At 47.4% G+C, this 16,489-nt stretch overlaps 1 protein-coding gene across 1 annotated transcript in view; it reads left to right on the top strand.

The window, feature by feature from the left end:
* The first annotated feature begins 530 nt into the window (after window positions 1-530).
* Window positions 531-16,489, top strand: part of LOC144772627 (galectin-1-like) — a 134,852-nt gene continuing 118,893 nt past the window's right edge. Inside the window, exon 1 of the mRNA XM_078657071.1 lies at window positions 531-561. The gene's annotated coding sequence lies outside the window, so the exon portion shown is untranslated. The remainder of the gene's footprint in view (window positions 562-16,489) is intronic.

Genomic DNA, 16,489 nt, shown 5'->3' with positions numbered 1-16,489 from the left:
TTCAGGAGGGTCACTGGGACATGATCGGATAGGGCTCTAGGTAAGTGCTCTGCTTATACAGATCAGGAGCTGACATCCAGGGTCACTAGCCTAAGTCGATCCTCGACCAAGTGTTCTGCGTGCCCGTAATATATGGGCCTTCACTGCTTAGGGGCTGACTTGCTTGCTATTCATCAACTAGGATGTTGTCCTCTATTATAGTACATAGCTGTGTGTCAGCTAGTTGTTGGGGTGCTGGGATGTACTATATCTGACCAGGTCAGGGATGACAACGACATGTTCACCCCATACTATCGTTTGAGAATCTAGGTGAGCCACTGTCAACCAGACTTCCAGATAAAAAGATTGACAATGTGTACTGGGCCGTACATGCAGACTAAGGTAATGTAAATAAGTTGCAGGTTGCCATGTAAGATAATACATTATCCCACTTGGTTATATGTGCTTTGCAGCAGCCCTGAAGGCATCGCCCCTGCAGATTGAAATGGTAATTTCTCTGGCATGAACAGAGTATGAAGTTGTATATGCAGCACCTGCTACTGTGGAAGTGTGGTCCAAGAGGTAGGTCTCTTGTAGGATGGCATTATCAATGTTGTGTCTATGTAAATACTCAAAGTCTTGGGTCTTTCAGAGATTGTTGAATTCTCTTTTGTTCCAATTTAGGGCTCTAAGATTGGGGATTCTTAATTATAGAATAGAGGCACGCTGGAGTGAGATTAAGGGGCCTTTGTGCGACCTGCAAAGGCATCTTAAGCGTCTAGCTGTGATGAGGTTGCATTGAGCTCATAAGAATATTATATTAAACTAATGTATGATAATTAACTCACACTACCTTACACACCCTCCCACCAACTCTGGCTCCCTCAACATACCGACAGAGAAAACCATGACCTCTCCCCAATTGCAAAACTTGGGGCCTCACCTACACAATGTGAGCTGCACATGGGTTGCCCTAGGTAAGTGGGAGACGCAAACGATAGAAGGAAACACCACTGTGGGATGTAGTATGGGAAATGAAGAGTGTAGAAACAGGGGAAATCCCTCGGATAGCCAAAGTGCAGAATGGAGCACCCCATCCCAGGGCAGCTGAAGGAACTAATTACATTTTACCCACTAGCCATCGACTGACTAAATACATTGGGGAAGGGTATCAACCCTTCAAGGCTATTTTTTGCGGGGAAACGCCAGTGTTTACTACTAGAATTCTTGTTGACTTCCAACTCCCTGTCCATTGATGACATTGATTATACCAGAATAAGTGCAACTGTATGTCTCTTGCAAATAGAGCTGGGCAGGGGTGAGGTTTACAGCAGAGTTGGCAGATAGTTGGCAGATTGTATCCTGGTTAACACGATTATGAAGCATGTGGAGATGTTGAGGGCATTCACCCTACAATCAGCTGCTCTATATATAGGACAGGATTCAAGGAATCATGCTGCTAGAGGGACCTTGATTAAGGCAGAGTCCATGTCCTTAGCTTCTCGTGTATCCAACAAAAGGAACATAAAACCAATGAATACAGCAATCTCTACATGTTATATAAGTGTAAGGACTGGTGGTAGAATTATAAAATCCACCAATATTGTGTATATCATTTTTTAAAGTTCATACTCCCCACTTTAGTTCACCAATCTGTATTCACTTAACACAATCCGTTGCTGGTTTTTCCTTTTTCTCTTTGTTTCTTACACTATTGATCAGTGCCAGTTTAAGGGCAGTGCGGCCTTTGTCATTGCACTGGGCGGCAAGGGCTAGGGGGCACCCCCTGCATGACAGGCTAAACTGAGATAAGAGCAGCCTGCAGAGATCTTTTTGTGTATAGCATTATCAGGGGCTACTACAAGTGCATGATAACTAAGGGGGTTAATATAATGGAGTAAAGGTCTGTTATTAGTCTAGAAACAGTTCTGACTCATGATATAGCAGCAACGAGGGTAAATGAGTGGCATGCAGATCACAGATTAGAATATTATGTAGCTACCTCAGTGAGTTATTGCTTTTGCCACAGATGTACTTTTGTTACTTGGAGTTCAATCCTTCTAATATAGCACATTAAGCTATAGTCCCACTCGGGGTGACAAATGCACAAATCAACAATTGATGGACAGAATGCAGAACAATGTAATGCATTCACCCTAGTACAGAGCATCCTGGGACCGGTTTATGGGTATTACCCTTCATCAGCCAGGCTAGCTTGATTCCAGTCGTGCAGTGAGCAAGGGACTGGACTGTTTCCATTGGGCACAGGGTCAAAACTGATTTGCATATGGCTGGGTCCAAACTGGAATGGCATTGTGAGCAAAGAAACAATGGATTTAGGCCCAGATCTCTGTACTGGGCTGAATGTATGACATTTTTTTAATATATTTTTTTTAACAAAACATCATTTAAGACCATTATCAATGAGTAACGGTGTCTTCGGTAACATCAATGGCCACAAAGCAGTGCTACGCCTACATTCCTGACTGCTAACAAAGGGGCAATAATACAAATTCTATAAGATACATCAATATACATACTGAAAACATGGAATATGCGACGGAGGCATGGTTCAACACAGATTAATTTCCAGAAAGTCCTTCTGCCACAATGAAGCATCCAATAAAAATAAAAAATACAAACTTCTCCTTCCACCCTCCCTCCCAACCCGCCCCCGACCCTGGTGTGACCCATGCTACCACACTTGTAAGAGAAAAAAAATAAAAAAAACCTAAAAAGTCTGTGCGACTCGTGGATCAGCTATGTATAACAGTACTGTATTAAGGTCAGTGAACATAAGTAAGTCATCTGCATAGAGCGATATATACTGCTCAACCCCATACACTTTAAGACCGGCATACCTCCGACCCAGTCTAGCCTGCGCTGCTAACGGCTCCATGGCCAGCGCAAACAATATCGGGTCCCGCGACCCACTTTCCAGGAGGACGAGCTCAGAGCACCACGTCCGCACCCTGGCTGTAGCTGTGTTATACAATATTTCTGTCCATGTCACAACGGCGTCTCCAAGTCCGAACCTACGCATAACATGGAACAGATATGGCCACTCCAGGCTATCAAATGCCTTCTCAATGTCAACAGATATAATGGCAGTGGATTCCGGGGAACAAGTATCTGCCTCCATGATACGGAGGAGGCGCCTGACATTAATGCGGTGTTCGGGGTTGGGATAAAGCCCGCCTGGTCTCAATGAACAAAGTGCACCAAATGTGGAAGCAGATGCAATGCAAGTATTCTACTGAATATTTTATAATCTGTTGTGAGCATAGACAGCGCACGATATGCCGTTTTATCATTGGGAAGCTTTCCAGGTTTCAATAACGGAATAATGACGGCTTCGCATGTAGAGAACGCCAATATTCCTGCTTTTTTAGCCTCATTAAAAACAGACATCAATTTAGGGGCTAATAGATAAATGTAAGCGGAATAAAATTCTATCGGTAGCCCGTCCGTGCCTGGAGTTTTATTACGGGCCATGCACTTGAATGCGCCCCGAATTTTCCCCAGCGTTATTTCCTGCCCTAAATAGGTCTGCCTGTGTCTTATCCAGTTGCGGTAATCCCGTGTCTGTTAACCCCTTGCGTGCTCCTCCCCGCCCACCTAATAGAACACCTGCACCGCGGCGGAAAAACCGCCGCGGTTAAGGCGTCAAGAATTTCCCTATGGCGTCCTTATCTATTCTTATCGTACTTCTTTATAATCTCGCATAATATCCCAAAAACTGGTCGTTACTCCCTTGTTGGGTGTTAACCGGATCTGCAGACGGGCCTTCCAGTTCCAGTATGACCGTTCCTCGATGGGCAGGATTAACTAGCCAGGCCAGCAATGTGCCCGCCTTATCCCCTTCCACATGCGCGCGTATCAGATATTTCTTGTGATCAAAGCAGCGCAATCTTGCGACTTGCTCCAATACTGCCTCCCTAGCGTTTGATACCTCAGTTTGTTCCTCAGGCTTCTCAGGCCGGGATCTTGCTGCAGCTCGCAAGCGCTGTTCCGCTGATTCTATGTCCTGCAGAAGTGTCTTCCGCACACCCACCATTTTAGCTATCCAGAGCCCCCGTACTACCACCTTAAAAGCATCCCATTCTACTGCTGTTGACAAAGCCGTACCCTCGTTTTCAATAAAGTACTGGATGATTTCTGCCTCAACCTCTGCACGAAAGACTTGGTCCTCTAGGGCTTCTGGACGCAGCCTCCAAGTTGGGATCACCGATCGGTCCTGAGACCAATGGAGGCGCAACAGCAAAGTATTATGATCTAACAATGTCCCAGCATGATATTCTCTGTCGTGAACCATGGCATGCAAGTCCAGGGAACATAAAAATGCATCTAAGCGCACATGCAGCTCATGCAGCGCTGAGAAGAATAAGTAATCACAGTCCCCCGGGTGTTGCACCTGCCAAGTATCCACCAATCCCCGTCTAGTATGCCAGTCTCGCCTGGCCTTGGAGATCCTATGAATGGGCTCCTCGGGGAGCAGGGGATGAGAGCGGTCTAAATATATGTCAGATATGGAATTAAAATCTCCCCCTATAATCATGGGGCTGGTCAAATAAGGGGCCAGTTTCCCAGACAAATGATTAAAAAGGCTGGCTGCTCCGTGTTGGGTGCATATATATACTGCTTAAAACTACCTCTTTCCCATTAAGGTGGGCCGCAACTACCACAATCTCCCCTCTGGGTCCACTAATTGCTGTGTAGGTTGAAAAGGGACCCCTGCTCTAACCCAAATCAGCATCCCCTGCTCAAAAGCCGAATAAGTCATACAGTTGACCTGCCCTCTCCATCTGTGTTGCAGGGCTGAGTCTTCTGTGCGAGTAACATGTGTTTCTTGGAGGAAAGCAATTTGGACCCCTCTACGTACCAAATAAGCATGTACATTATGGCGGCGCGTCATTGTGTGTATCCCTCTAACATCCCAGGAAATGCACTTCAATTCAAGTAAGCCCCCCATGGTGCAATCATAGATGCAGTATCACATATCCTTTCCGAGTAGACACACCCCGGGAACCCCAACTACTATTTCTATTTATTTATTTCTATTTAACCCATTTGTAAAGCGCACGTAGACCAAGGTTTCATGGCGCTGATCAGAGTAGGGTGTGGACGGAGACTAATTCACTTTAGTTCATTCATGTGCCTGTGTAAACAGCTAAGTCTTAAGTTGTCTTCTGAACTGAACTAGCTCAGACCAGGAACGGATCTCAAATGGCAACGTGTTCCAAAGTTGTGGCGCCAGGAATCCAAAGCGACGGCCACCATATCGCTTTTTCTTAAACCTGGCGCTCACTAACAGGTTTTGATGTTTGGAACGGAGATCACGAATGGGGATGTGCCTAATTATCAGATCGTTGATGAAAATGGGACTGTAGCAGTTCAGGGACTTAAATGTTAAGCAGGCAGTTTTGAAGGTTGACCGTTGAAGCAATGGGAGCCAATGTAGTTGTTTTAGTAGGGGTTTGGCCGATTGCCATTTGGGTAGTTGGTAGATCAATCTCGCGGCCTGGTTCTGTACCAGCTGGAGCCTCTTTATCTGATACAAGGGAAGACCCAGGTAGATGGAATTAGCATAGTCCAGGTGAGACAGGACAAGTCCTATCACAACCTGGATCAGTGCTGCCTGGGTGAGCAGATGGTGGATCTTCTGAATCTTACGTAACTGGAAGAAACACTTCGATACCACTGAACCCACTTGGGTGTTTAGCGAAAGATCGCGATCAATGTTAACCCCTAAACTTTTTACAGCAGAGGCCGGTTTGGGCAGAGGACCAAGTTCTGTGGGCCAATAGTGGGGGCCCCAGTGAATGCAGCTATCTCCTATCAATAACACCTCAGTTTTCCCGGGGTTTAGTTTCAACTGGTTATGGTCCATCCAGTGACGGATGAATACCTTAGTTTCCTTAGAAATCGGTGATGGACTTAGTGGAGTTATCAATAGTAAAAGACAGCTGCAGATCACCAGCATAGTTAAATGTGGATACTTGCCTCTGTTTTAGAGCTTTAATTAAGGGGAGGAGGTACAGGTTGAATAGATGTGGGGACAGGGAGGATCCCTGTGGGACTCCGCAGGTGGTATTCAGCCTGGGGGTAGTGAAGGTGGATAAATGAACTGCCTGCGTACGATCCTCCAAAAAGGAAGTGATGCATTTCAGGGCAGTGCCCTGAAAGCCTGCCCGTCCGACACGGTCCACCAAGATGGTATGGTCCACCGTGTCGAACGCGGCAGACAGATCTAAAAGGACCAGTGCTTGGGGGATGCTTGCATCAACCTTCCTTCGGAGCTCGTCCAGGACTGCCAGAATGACTGCCTCTGTAGAATGACCCAGTCGAAAACCGGCCTGATGGGAGTCCAGATGTCCAGTGTGTTCCATGAAATCGGACATACACTTTGCCACATGTGCCTCTAATACCTTGGCTAGGTAAGGGAGCTGAGAGATCGGGCGATAGTTGGAGGGTTCCAAGGTGTCGGCCCGATCTTTTTCAGCAAGGGAACCACTATCGCGTCCTTAAATGATCTGGGGACACATCCTTGAGAGATTGATGATTTGAGCAAAGACAGAGCAGGTTGAGGGGAGGAAGAAAATACCTCCCTCAATATATATGGTGGGCAGCAGTCCCGAGGAGAGCCAGATTTTACTTTGGACAGTAAAAGAAAAAATGTTTCCTCACTAATTGAGGGAAAAATGTCCATGATAGAGTTGTTCATGGTAGTGTCCTTCGGTGGCTTAGTTGATGGGGGGCATATGATACTAGCTTTAATGGCAGTAATTTTATCCAAAAAGAAGGAGTTCAATTTGTCACATAGCTCGGGAGAGGGAGTGGGTTTAAGTGACAGTCTATCCGGGTTGGATATCTCATCCACTATTGAAAAGATCTCTTTCGATTTGTTGGAAGAGGTAAGGATTCTCGAAGAGAAGTGTACAACCTTTGCTGCTTTAATAGCTTTATTGTATTTGACCTGTTCTTGTTTATAGAGGATCCTGTCCCCTGGGTCATAGCCCACTCTCCATTTCCTTTCTTTTTGGCGAAGTGCCAATTTTATTTCTTTCAATTCCTTGGTGAACCATTTGTGGGCTTCAGCCTTACGGTTGATTCTGATTTTTTTTAAGGGAGCAAAATGGTTACTGGCTGTAATTAACCAAGATGCGATCTGAGATTCCTGAAGATCTACATCCTGCACCGAGCAAGGAGTAGAGCTGGTTAACATATTCAAGAATTCTACTTTATCAATAGCACCCCAGCATCTGACTGTGCCACCTTCGGCTAGGGGGGACTTAGTTCTTATAGGCAGCGTTAGTTGAAATGAGACCAAAAAGTGGTCCGACCATATACATGGAAGTACTGTTAAGGCAGAGAGGATCGGGGTTTTAGTCCAGATTTGGTCCAATATATGACCTTTCTGATGAGTGGGTTTTAGAAGATATTGCGTTAAATTGAGATTCGTGAGAAGGTTAGTAAATTCAAGAGAGTGGGGGCCGCCTAGCCGATCACCAAACCAATAATTAAAATCGCCAATGAGTAGCAGGTTAGAGTATTTCGTAGCTAGATCCGCTACCTGCTCACTCAAGGCGAGGGGAAAAAGGGGCATGGGCTGGGGGGGCCTATAAACAATAATACAGATGAGGGAGGTATAGTCGGAGTCTAACTTGATTACAGCATTATCTGCCACAGCCAGATTCAGCGGCGTGATGGTCGTGAAAATGTGTTTGCGCTGGATAATAGCCGCTACTCCACCACCCGCTTTCCCCGGTGAGAGATCAGTGTGGAGTATATAGTAATCTAAGGGAAGAGCAGCAAGTATATCCGGAGTGGAATCAGGGGTCAACCATGTTTCAGTAAGAAACAGAATATCAGGAGATTCTGTCGAGAGTAGTGTAAAGATCTCCATTTTATGTCCCACTAAAGAGCGAGTGTTAAGGTAAGAGATACGAAAAGTCACCTGATTAATAGGGAGAGTTCTGCCAATTTTCCCCTGGCACTGCGCTAGTTCCGGAAATTTGCTGCGTATTTGCAATAATCCCAGATTTGCGAGGCGCTCCTGGGTACCCACATCTGGCATTAAAGATAGCTCCTGAAGGTTGCAGAGAGTCTCTGGAGAATATTTCAGTATTTGCCCAGAGTGCAGTGCCCCATGGCCCGTCCTGGCGCAGACGGGCTTGCCTTCGGCGTGCCACCGGCGCGCCCGCCCGCTGCGCGGACGATTGAGTGGTGCCATAAATAGTATGGTAGAGGAGGTTGGGAGGGGCCAGGCTGCTAGATCGCAACCTGCCTCTTACCCCCAAGATGGCGGCTAGAGTGTCGGTCTGAGCAGCAGTTGATCGGCTGCGAGACCGGCGATGTGGGGGTGGGCAGGATTCGAGTCCCCAGTGAGAATGCACAGGTTAGCAGGCTAAATTAAAATTTCTGAGTCAAGTGATTTTTAAAATTCCTCTAACACAAGTGTCACATTCAAAAACACGAAATAAATCAGTAGCTCCTGGCTACAGCCTCCTCATGATCCTAAAGCTCCTGTGAGCTACCCCAAAACGAACCCACCAACTCCCCCAGAATAGGTACTAAAACGCCAGTTCCCATCCGAACTAAAATCTAACTATATCCTCTAGTAGCTACAGAGGATCAAACAATAGGGAGGGCAGCCTCGAACCTAGGAAAGTGGATCAGCAGAATGGGCCTTGTATTTTGCCATTCCCCAATCATCAAGCAAGCCTCCCAGCTTGGGGCTCACAACTCTGAGAGAGTCGTCGCATCCTGCCACCCAAAGAATGTTATATCTCTGCAAACAATGCCTTACCTCTTGGTCAGCTATAGAACTAATACCAAGAAAGGGAACGAAATAGAGGGGCATTCACCCACCAGTGTGGTCAGCAATGGAGGGATGCAATAGGGAACACATTCAAACTATCTCATCAGCCATCCCTGGTATCGCATGAGGCATTGCAACACTGTCTGTTCCAGTCCCATGAGTGTTTGTACCCTGCCATCCCTTCTCCGATTTCATGTCCGCTATCGATGGGGACAACCGTTCATGGAACAGTTCCGATACTGCCAGCAAAGCAGCCGTTCTCTCCATCTCCGTCTGAGACGCTGATGGTCCCCACAAGCCAGTGCAGTGCCGCGGCACTTGCTTCGATCTACAAGGCCGTGGATCTTCGACTGTTGATTTCCCGTGGCGCCCCGCCTCTCCAGTCCCAGCCCAATAAGATTCCAGCCTATCCCATGCCCCCTCCGGGTTCTCACAGAAGTGTGTTTTCTCATCCAGGACTATTCTTTGGCGTGCGGGGAACATCAATCAGTACTGTAGGTCCTCCTCGCATAGCGCCTTCTTAACCACCAAAAAAGAGGCCCGGCAGCGCTGTACTTCAAGGGTATAATCTGGAAACTACGGCACATTGCCAGAGTCCACCCTGTAGGGGCCTAAAGAGCGAGCCTTTTGCAATAAAAGATCCCTGTCCTTATAATGAAGCAGGCGAGCCACCACAGGTCTAGGAGGCCTGCCCGGTGCCAGCGGGCTAGCCAGAACTCTATGCACTCTTTCCAAGGTGTAAAATTGGGTCAGGCCCTCCGGTGCCACCTCAGTCCGCAGCCAGTCTTCTAGATACCCAATCATGTCAGCTCCTTCCACACCTTTCGGCAATCCTACCTTATGTTGTTTCTGCGGTTGCGGCCTTCCGCGTCTTCAGCACTCCGCTCCAAGGTCTGGAGTTTATGCGTGATATCCCCCACCTGGGCCGCCAGCGCCTTTTGAGACGGTTCTAGGGTCTCCAGAGCCACTTCTGTTTGCTTTACTCTATCAGCCAGCTTGGAATGTTCCGCTCTAAGAAGCCCCAGCCCAGCCGCCACATTTGCAATATCTTGGTGAAGGACATCCCTTGTGTCCGTTATGGCCTTAAAGATTTGGTCCACCTGTTGCTGCATCATGGCCTCGGGTTGCTCTTCCGTCGGACCTTGCTTTCCACTGTCCGACGGCAAGTCCTGAGTCTGCTTTCCTCGTGGTTTCCCCATGATCTTGGGACCAAAGGGAGTCAAGCCGGTCCCCACTCCCACCCAGGACCGTCCCACACTTCGAATGTGTGCTTGTGGAGCACAGATACCTTGTCTCGCAAGGTCTGCAGCGGTGGGCTCATCGATGGGTAATGGGCAATTGGGTTCCGTCACACCCAGCTAATGTCCAGCAGTGCTCTATACTCCTCTAAATCCTATAGGATTGGGGCCTTGAATTCGCCAGTTACCCGCACCGGCGCTTCAAGCTAGCGTGGTACAGTCGAGTAGGTAGTAAGAGCGATAGTCCCCACACTCAAAAGACCGTCCCCCCGCTCTGAAGACGGCCCAGCAGAGGCCCCTCACCTCCCGAGCAATGTTGTAGCCGTCTGTGCTCTTACAATCGGGCCAAAAGATCTCCTCGGGACTTCCACAGCCGCCTCTGCGTGTCTTAGGTCCACCTCCAGCTCGTACCTGTGATGAGGTGATCAGGTCTCTGCTTCCCCCATTGGCAAGGAGTCCCTCTTTGCGTTAGGTCCACATGCGGTGCGGTCCGACGTCACCCAACGAGACTGTGCTCAGTAATGACTCCTGTCTTGGCGTACACAAAATGGCGGCTGGTGTCGCCTAGTTCTAGGCCAGGAAGTCCTACCAACCTCTTAAGATAGGAACCACTGCAAAACTAGCTCCCCATCAGGCTGCCCAGGGGGGAAACACCAATGCATTCCAGCACTCACACCAGCCCCCTTGCGGTGTGGCAATGCGTTATCCCAGGCAGCGGGATGTCCACAGCAGCAGCAGTCCTGCGACCTCTGTTCCCTCCAGCGCTTCAGAGATACAGACGGGCGTTCACTTCCTCTTCTAGTCCCAGCACCAGCGTAAGAGCCGGGCCATCAGCTCCGTAAATGTCCCTGCACTTGCCAGAGCGCCACGATCAGCGCCATCTTGTGGGGTTCGAGACAGTCTCTCAGCCTCCCATGGCCTCCCGGCCCGATATAAGTTCGTCTCTATGCCCCAGTCCCCACTCCGCGCAGTCCCCGCAAGTCCCCCATGGCGCCAGGATCGGGTGCGGCTTGGCCCGTCTTCTCCCAGCAAGACCAGATTTCACCCTGATCCCACTGTGGCTCATCCAAGATGGCGGCCGCGGAGGCCAATCCGACCAGGGGTAGACATCCACCCTCCGTTGTGAGGGCCACTGCAAAGTCCACACTACGTCCAACTCTCAAGGAGGGAACACCAATGTCCACCAGCCGTTACGTCTTCCTCCTCACTACGCCGCAGTATGGTGGTGCGCCACCCCAACCAGCGATCTTCCTCCAGCATGGGCAACCTAGTGTCCTCTGCTTTTTCTCGGTTCCCCGAGGGCTCCCCCAGTACGTCGGACAGGCTTTTATCCTTCCTGAAGGAGCTTCTTGACCGCAAGGCAACAAGTCCAGCAGTGTGCTGGCCGTCACAGGCTCCGGATCGCCACAATCGTCGCCATCCTGAAAAGGTTGGCCAGATCTCGTCTCCTCTTTCGGCCGCCGCCCCTCAGATCCTGCCCGGTGCAGTGTGATTGCACAGCTGGTGGGTTCCTAACCCTTTGAGGCCAGATCCTGATGCTCAGTAGCGGCTGAACTGCTCTCTACTCTGGATAATCGGTGGGGTCGGCGCGGAGCTCCGAGCTCACGCGATCCTCTCCATCGGCTCCGTGGCCACGCCCCCTTGAATGTATGACATTGTTCTGCATTCTGTCCATCAATTGTTCTTTTTCCATTTGTCACCTCGAGTGGGACGGGTATGCCCAGACGTGGGTCCTGTGCTCTCCATGCGACTGGAGTCAAGCTATCCTGGCTGATGAGGGCTGAAAGCCCAAAATCGGTCCTAGGATGCTTGGTTCCAGTCCAGGGACGACTTGGCCTGGCAGTTCAGGCTGGACTGTTCCCATCGGGCGCAGTGTCAAGTCTGATTTGCATAAGGCTGGGGCCAAACTGAAATGGCATGGTGAGCAAAAAAACGATAGATTTAGGCCCAGATCTCTGTACTGGGGTGAATGTGTGACATTGTTCTGCATTTTGTCAATCAAATGTTCTTTTTGCATTTGTCACCCCGTGTGGGACAGGTATGCCTAGACGTGGGTCCTGTGTTCTCCATGCCACTGGAGTCAAGCTATCCTGGCTGATGAGGGCTGAAAGCCCAAAACAAGACCTAGGATGCTTGTTTCCAGTCCAGGGAGGACCTGGCCTGGCAGTTCGGGCTGGACTGTTCCTATTGGGACCGTACTCTCCGTGCCACTAGAGTAAAGCTATCCTGGCTAATGAAGGCTGAAAAACCAAAAACGGTCCTAGGATGCTTGTTTCCAGTCCAGGGAGGACCTGGCCTGGCAGTTCAGGCTGGACAGTTGCCATTGGGCGCAGGGTCAAGACTGATTTGCATATGGCTGGGTCCAAACTGGAATGGCATGGTGCTAGGGTGCCTGCGCCAGCGCATGGCAGCAGTTTGTGCGCCAGCGCAGGGGGAAGCACAGAGATGCGACATAGTTGTAAATATGTCGCACCCCTGTGCTTCGAAACTAACGCAGCGCAGCAAAGTGACTTCCAGCACCGCGCTGCGTTAGTTTCTTGTAGATCTGCCCCCCAGCACTCTTGCATCAGGAGACTATTAGATGGCAGCCTCAGAAGTGTAACAAAAAAAAGGCAGCAGGGCTTTTCCATCTACGCACCTAGGATCTGGAACAATCAATCAATCAATCAGTACATTTGTAGAGCGCGCTACTCACCCGCGAGGGTCTCAAGGCGCTGAAGGGAGGGGGGTGCTGTTACTGCTCGAATAGCCAGGTCTTGAGGTGCTTCCTGAAGGTGAAATGGTCCTGGGTCAGTCGTAGGTGTGCGGGGAGGGAGTTCCATGTCCTGGCAGCCAGGTAGGAGAACGATCTTCCTCCTCTTATGGTTCTGCGGATCCGTGGGACGATGGCGAGGGTGAGGCTGGTGGAGCGGAGCTGGCGGGTGGGAGTGTAGAACGAAAGGCGGTTGTTGAGGTATTCAGGGCCCATGTCGTGTAGCGCTTTGTGTGCATGGGTGAGGAGCCTGAACATTTTCCTCTTGTTAACACCCCTATATCCATCAGGACCCCTCTAGCGCTGGTCTAATTCTAGAAGGGATTGAAGACTCACCTCTTAAAAAAACACTACATCACAAAGCATTACCCTTCCATAACCCAGCTAACTCTCTTATCACTTATTGACTTGTCTTTGACCCTGTACTGCGCTACTCTGCATTTTGGCTAGGTCCGCACTACAAAAATACCATATACATATACACATATAGGAGTGTGAAGGAGACAAGGCCTGCCTGGGATACAGACGGAGGTCTGAATGATTATGGTTTTCGGGTGTATACTTCGACTTGATCCACAGGTCACTGCGGTGTCCTTATTATAGGTTGCCCGTTACGATTAGGGTTGGATGGGAAAACTGGCTACACCGTCGGCCATACAATGCCAGCTCAATCGGAGATCTCTACACCACCACCGAGGCAACGCCACACAGCATATCATTCATACCTTGCTTACTACAACAGAGCTGGGACTAGTGTGCCAAAGAGCCCAACCCGTCCACACGCTTTCCTCAAATGAGTCCTTCCATCTCAGACCAATCTGATCTCACTTCAGAATGGTGATGACTTTTAGATTTGGGGATCATTAGATCTGCCAAAACGATAGATTTAAATCTCTGGCTACTTTTCAGAATTCATCTAAATCTGCACATGTAAGCATTTCTTTAAGAGAAGCAACATTTTTCATTCATGTTTTGATACTTTGATAATTTATTAAGTTTCAAGATTTTCCGAAATCTTACTGAAAAGTTAGTATTTTATCTATAATCCTGGAGTAGATATCTGGAATTCTAGGACCAAAATAAAAAAATCAAATATCTAATTTGTTGGAATGTCTGTCCTCTAAGTGCCCGTTTCCTACCTGCTCCCCTCATCTTGCTGAAATGTTATGCATACATAAGTGGGTCGTCCCCTGTGTCGTTAGTTCTCTGTTTTTTTCAATGCCTTGTGGAATTAGGCTTCCTTCTGAAGTCTCATTGGAACCAGGAGGTGACCAATGCCCAGTGTTGACGGGAGCTCACATTGGGACCGTTTCGAAGGTGAGGAGAACGGTCATTTCACTGTTCCTGATTTTCCCACGGATGAGACCCTGTCCTGTCGTGATGTTTTGTGGGTTTCTTTTGTTGTGTTGGTGGTGTCTTGAATTATCTGAGTGTTTGTGCAGGGTGTTTAGTGGTCAATCCTTTTGCATTGACCATGCAATAAGCAAATTAATTTGAGTCCATCACCATGTCCTCAATACACGGTGTAATTATTCTGTTCTGCAAATAAATAAGAAGGGGCTGGGCTTAGAGGAAGTAGGACACAAGAACCTATGTGGTTGTTAGTTTGTATATGGCTTATAAATAGCATTGGAAACATGTGGGTGGTGGAGAGATGCACACCTTTTCTTCTTTATAGTATTCAACGATAATTATAAATTCCACTTTTAAACCTTGTCGGCGTGCTCGCTCTCGGCGCTCCGCCCATTTACGCTGCAAACAAGTCAAAACACAAGGGAAACACGTTTATGTCTCCACTAGCTGCACAGCCTATTCAAATGAATTAAATTCTTGATCAGTCATTTAACTATTTCAAATTTTAGCCAGTAATTTTCATCCTACTCTTTTTGTCTTCAATCCATTATACCCATTGTCATGGTTGCTTTGCTTTTCAAAAAACACAGAAGAAAACGCTGCTTCCTCATGCCACGAATTTATTGTAAGTCACCCAATGCATTTCGGGAATAATCCCTTCTTCGGGGGTTTCTAAAGTACAAACAAAAGTGATCTTGATCAGTTCAATGATAAACATTCTCATTAATATTATTAAATAGAACAAACTGACATCTAACATATTTCTTGATTATTCGACCTTTGCACAAACAATGGCTTTCATTTTTATGTGTTTTTATAAACAGTTCCAAGTGCTCCCCATATTTCATATTTAAGCTTTGAACTTTCAGTAACCTCTCTTATCAGCTTTGCTACTGAAAAATTAAGTTCTGCGCTATACTTTTCTTCCCTACAACCATGTGCTTAGCTTAGTTTAAAAAATCATGCAATCTAACACGCTTACCGTGGCAATTATTATTTCTACTTCAAATTCGACAAGTTCATGGCTGCGTCCCTTCGTAGTTATCTTAGTTGCGAGTCCGTCCTGCGGACTGGCTGCATTTTACTCCCACTCTTCTTGTCGACAAATGTTTCACTGCTTACTGGCAAATGCTCACCTTAATTGCCTCGCATCTCGGCAGGTGTGTTATCACGTGACATACCAACTACTGAAAAAACTCCTCCCCAACTATTGCAGCTACACGGCCTCTCGTGCTGTCGTTACTCTAACTAACTACGATGCCCAGAATCCCTCTATAATCATGGGTGCTATGGTCCAAATTGCCCGTCCATATTAATACTCCCTGCTTAAATATGTGAGCGCTGAAACTATTGGAATCCTTTTTGTACAGCATTAACAAGCATTGGCAATTGCAGTAGGTTTGGCTTATAACTGAAAGCACCTCTTCAGTCACTGATGAGTTTAGGCTCTCAATAAGGCAACATGCAATAAGCCCGACAGGCTAGGAATAAAGAAATGATGATGAATAAATGTGCATTTGTTGGTGACATAATGTTTGTCAATAGTTCGTTTGACATTTTCTTTTTTTTCATTGCTTCCAGTATTTAACGCTGAATGCAAGATGTTCTATAATGAAAAATACAAGCAAAGAGATCTATACAGATATTCAAAGGAGCAACATTGACCATCAGGAGAGTCTGCTGACAAATGTCTCAAAATCTTTGCTCCTACATAAAAGAGTATTTTATCAGTTAACAATGGACTTCATGTGATCAATAAACATCCAGCAGGCGGCTTACTGCCTCAAAATTGTTCCGTTTAGCGAAGGGAAATCAATAGTATTGCACGCCCTAATCACACCCTACATTAATAGTAACTGATCGATAAAATGAGGCAAACTTTCGTAGTCAGAAACTAAAGATTTGACCGTATGTGGTGCTAAAGCACAAATTAATTAAACATTACGGACGAGTCACATTTATTAGTTTCTTCGAAGTCTGCCTCAACTTACTAAGTATATTTGAACTTTTACCCGAGTTCACAAACTTGTGTCCCAAGAACCGCTGTTCAGTTAAACCTCAAAAACTAGTTCCTTATAATTCAGCTGATAACGAGGTCTCACCCTTTTAATCATCACTTTCTTAATCTGCACAATAGTGTGTTGCGTTATAGCCAAGCTTCTGACAGTCCTGTAAAAATCAGCCAATGAGAACTTGTGGAACTTGTTGAACGGACTGACACATGCTACAAGTTCCTGTCGTTTTTTTAAAATTATTTATTCGATTTTATTGATTCAAAAAGTAACAACCAGCAACGCGGGTTCAGTGTGGGGGGGGCGTAAAAGAATCATTACAAATGGCAGCTGT

This window comes from Lissotriton helveticus, chromosome 1_1 (genome assembly GCF_964261635.1).
Source record: "Lissotriton helveticus chromosome 1_1, aLisHel1.1, whole genome shotgun sequence".
NCBI lineage: Eukaryota > Metazoa > Chordata > Amphibia > Caudata > Salamandridae > Lissotriton > Lissotriton helveticus.
Note: the sequence above shows the minus strand (reverse complement) of the source record. Positions and strands in the feature narration are given on the sequence as shown.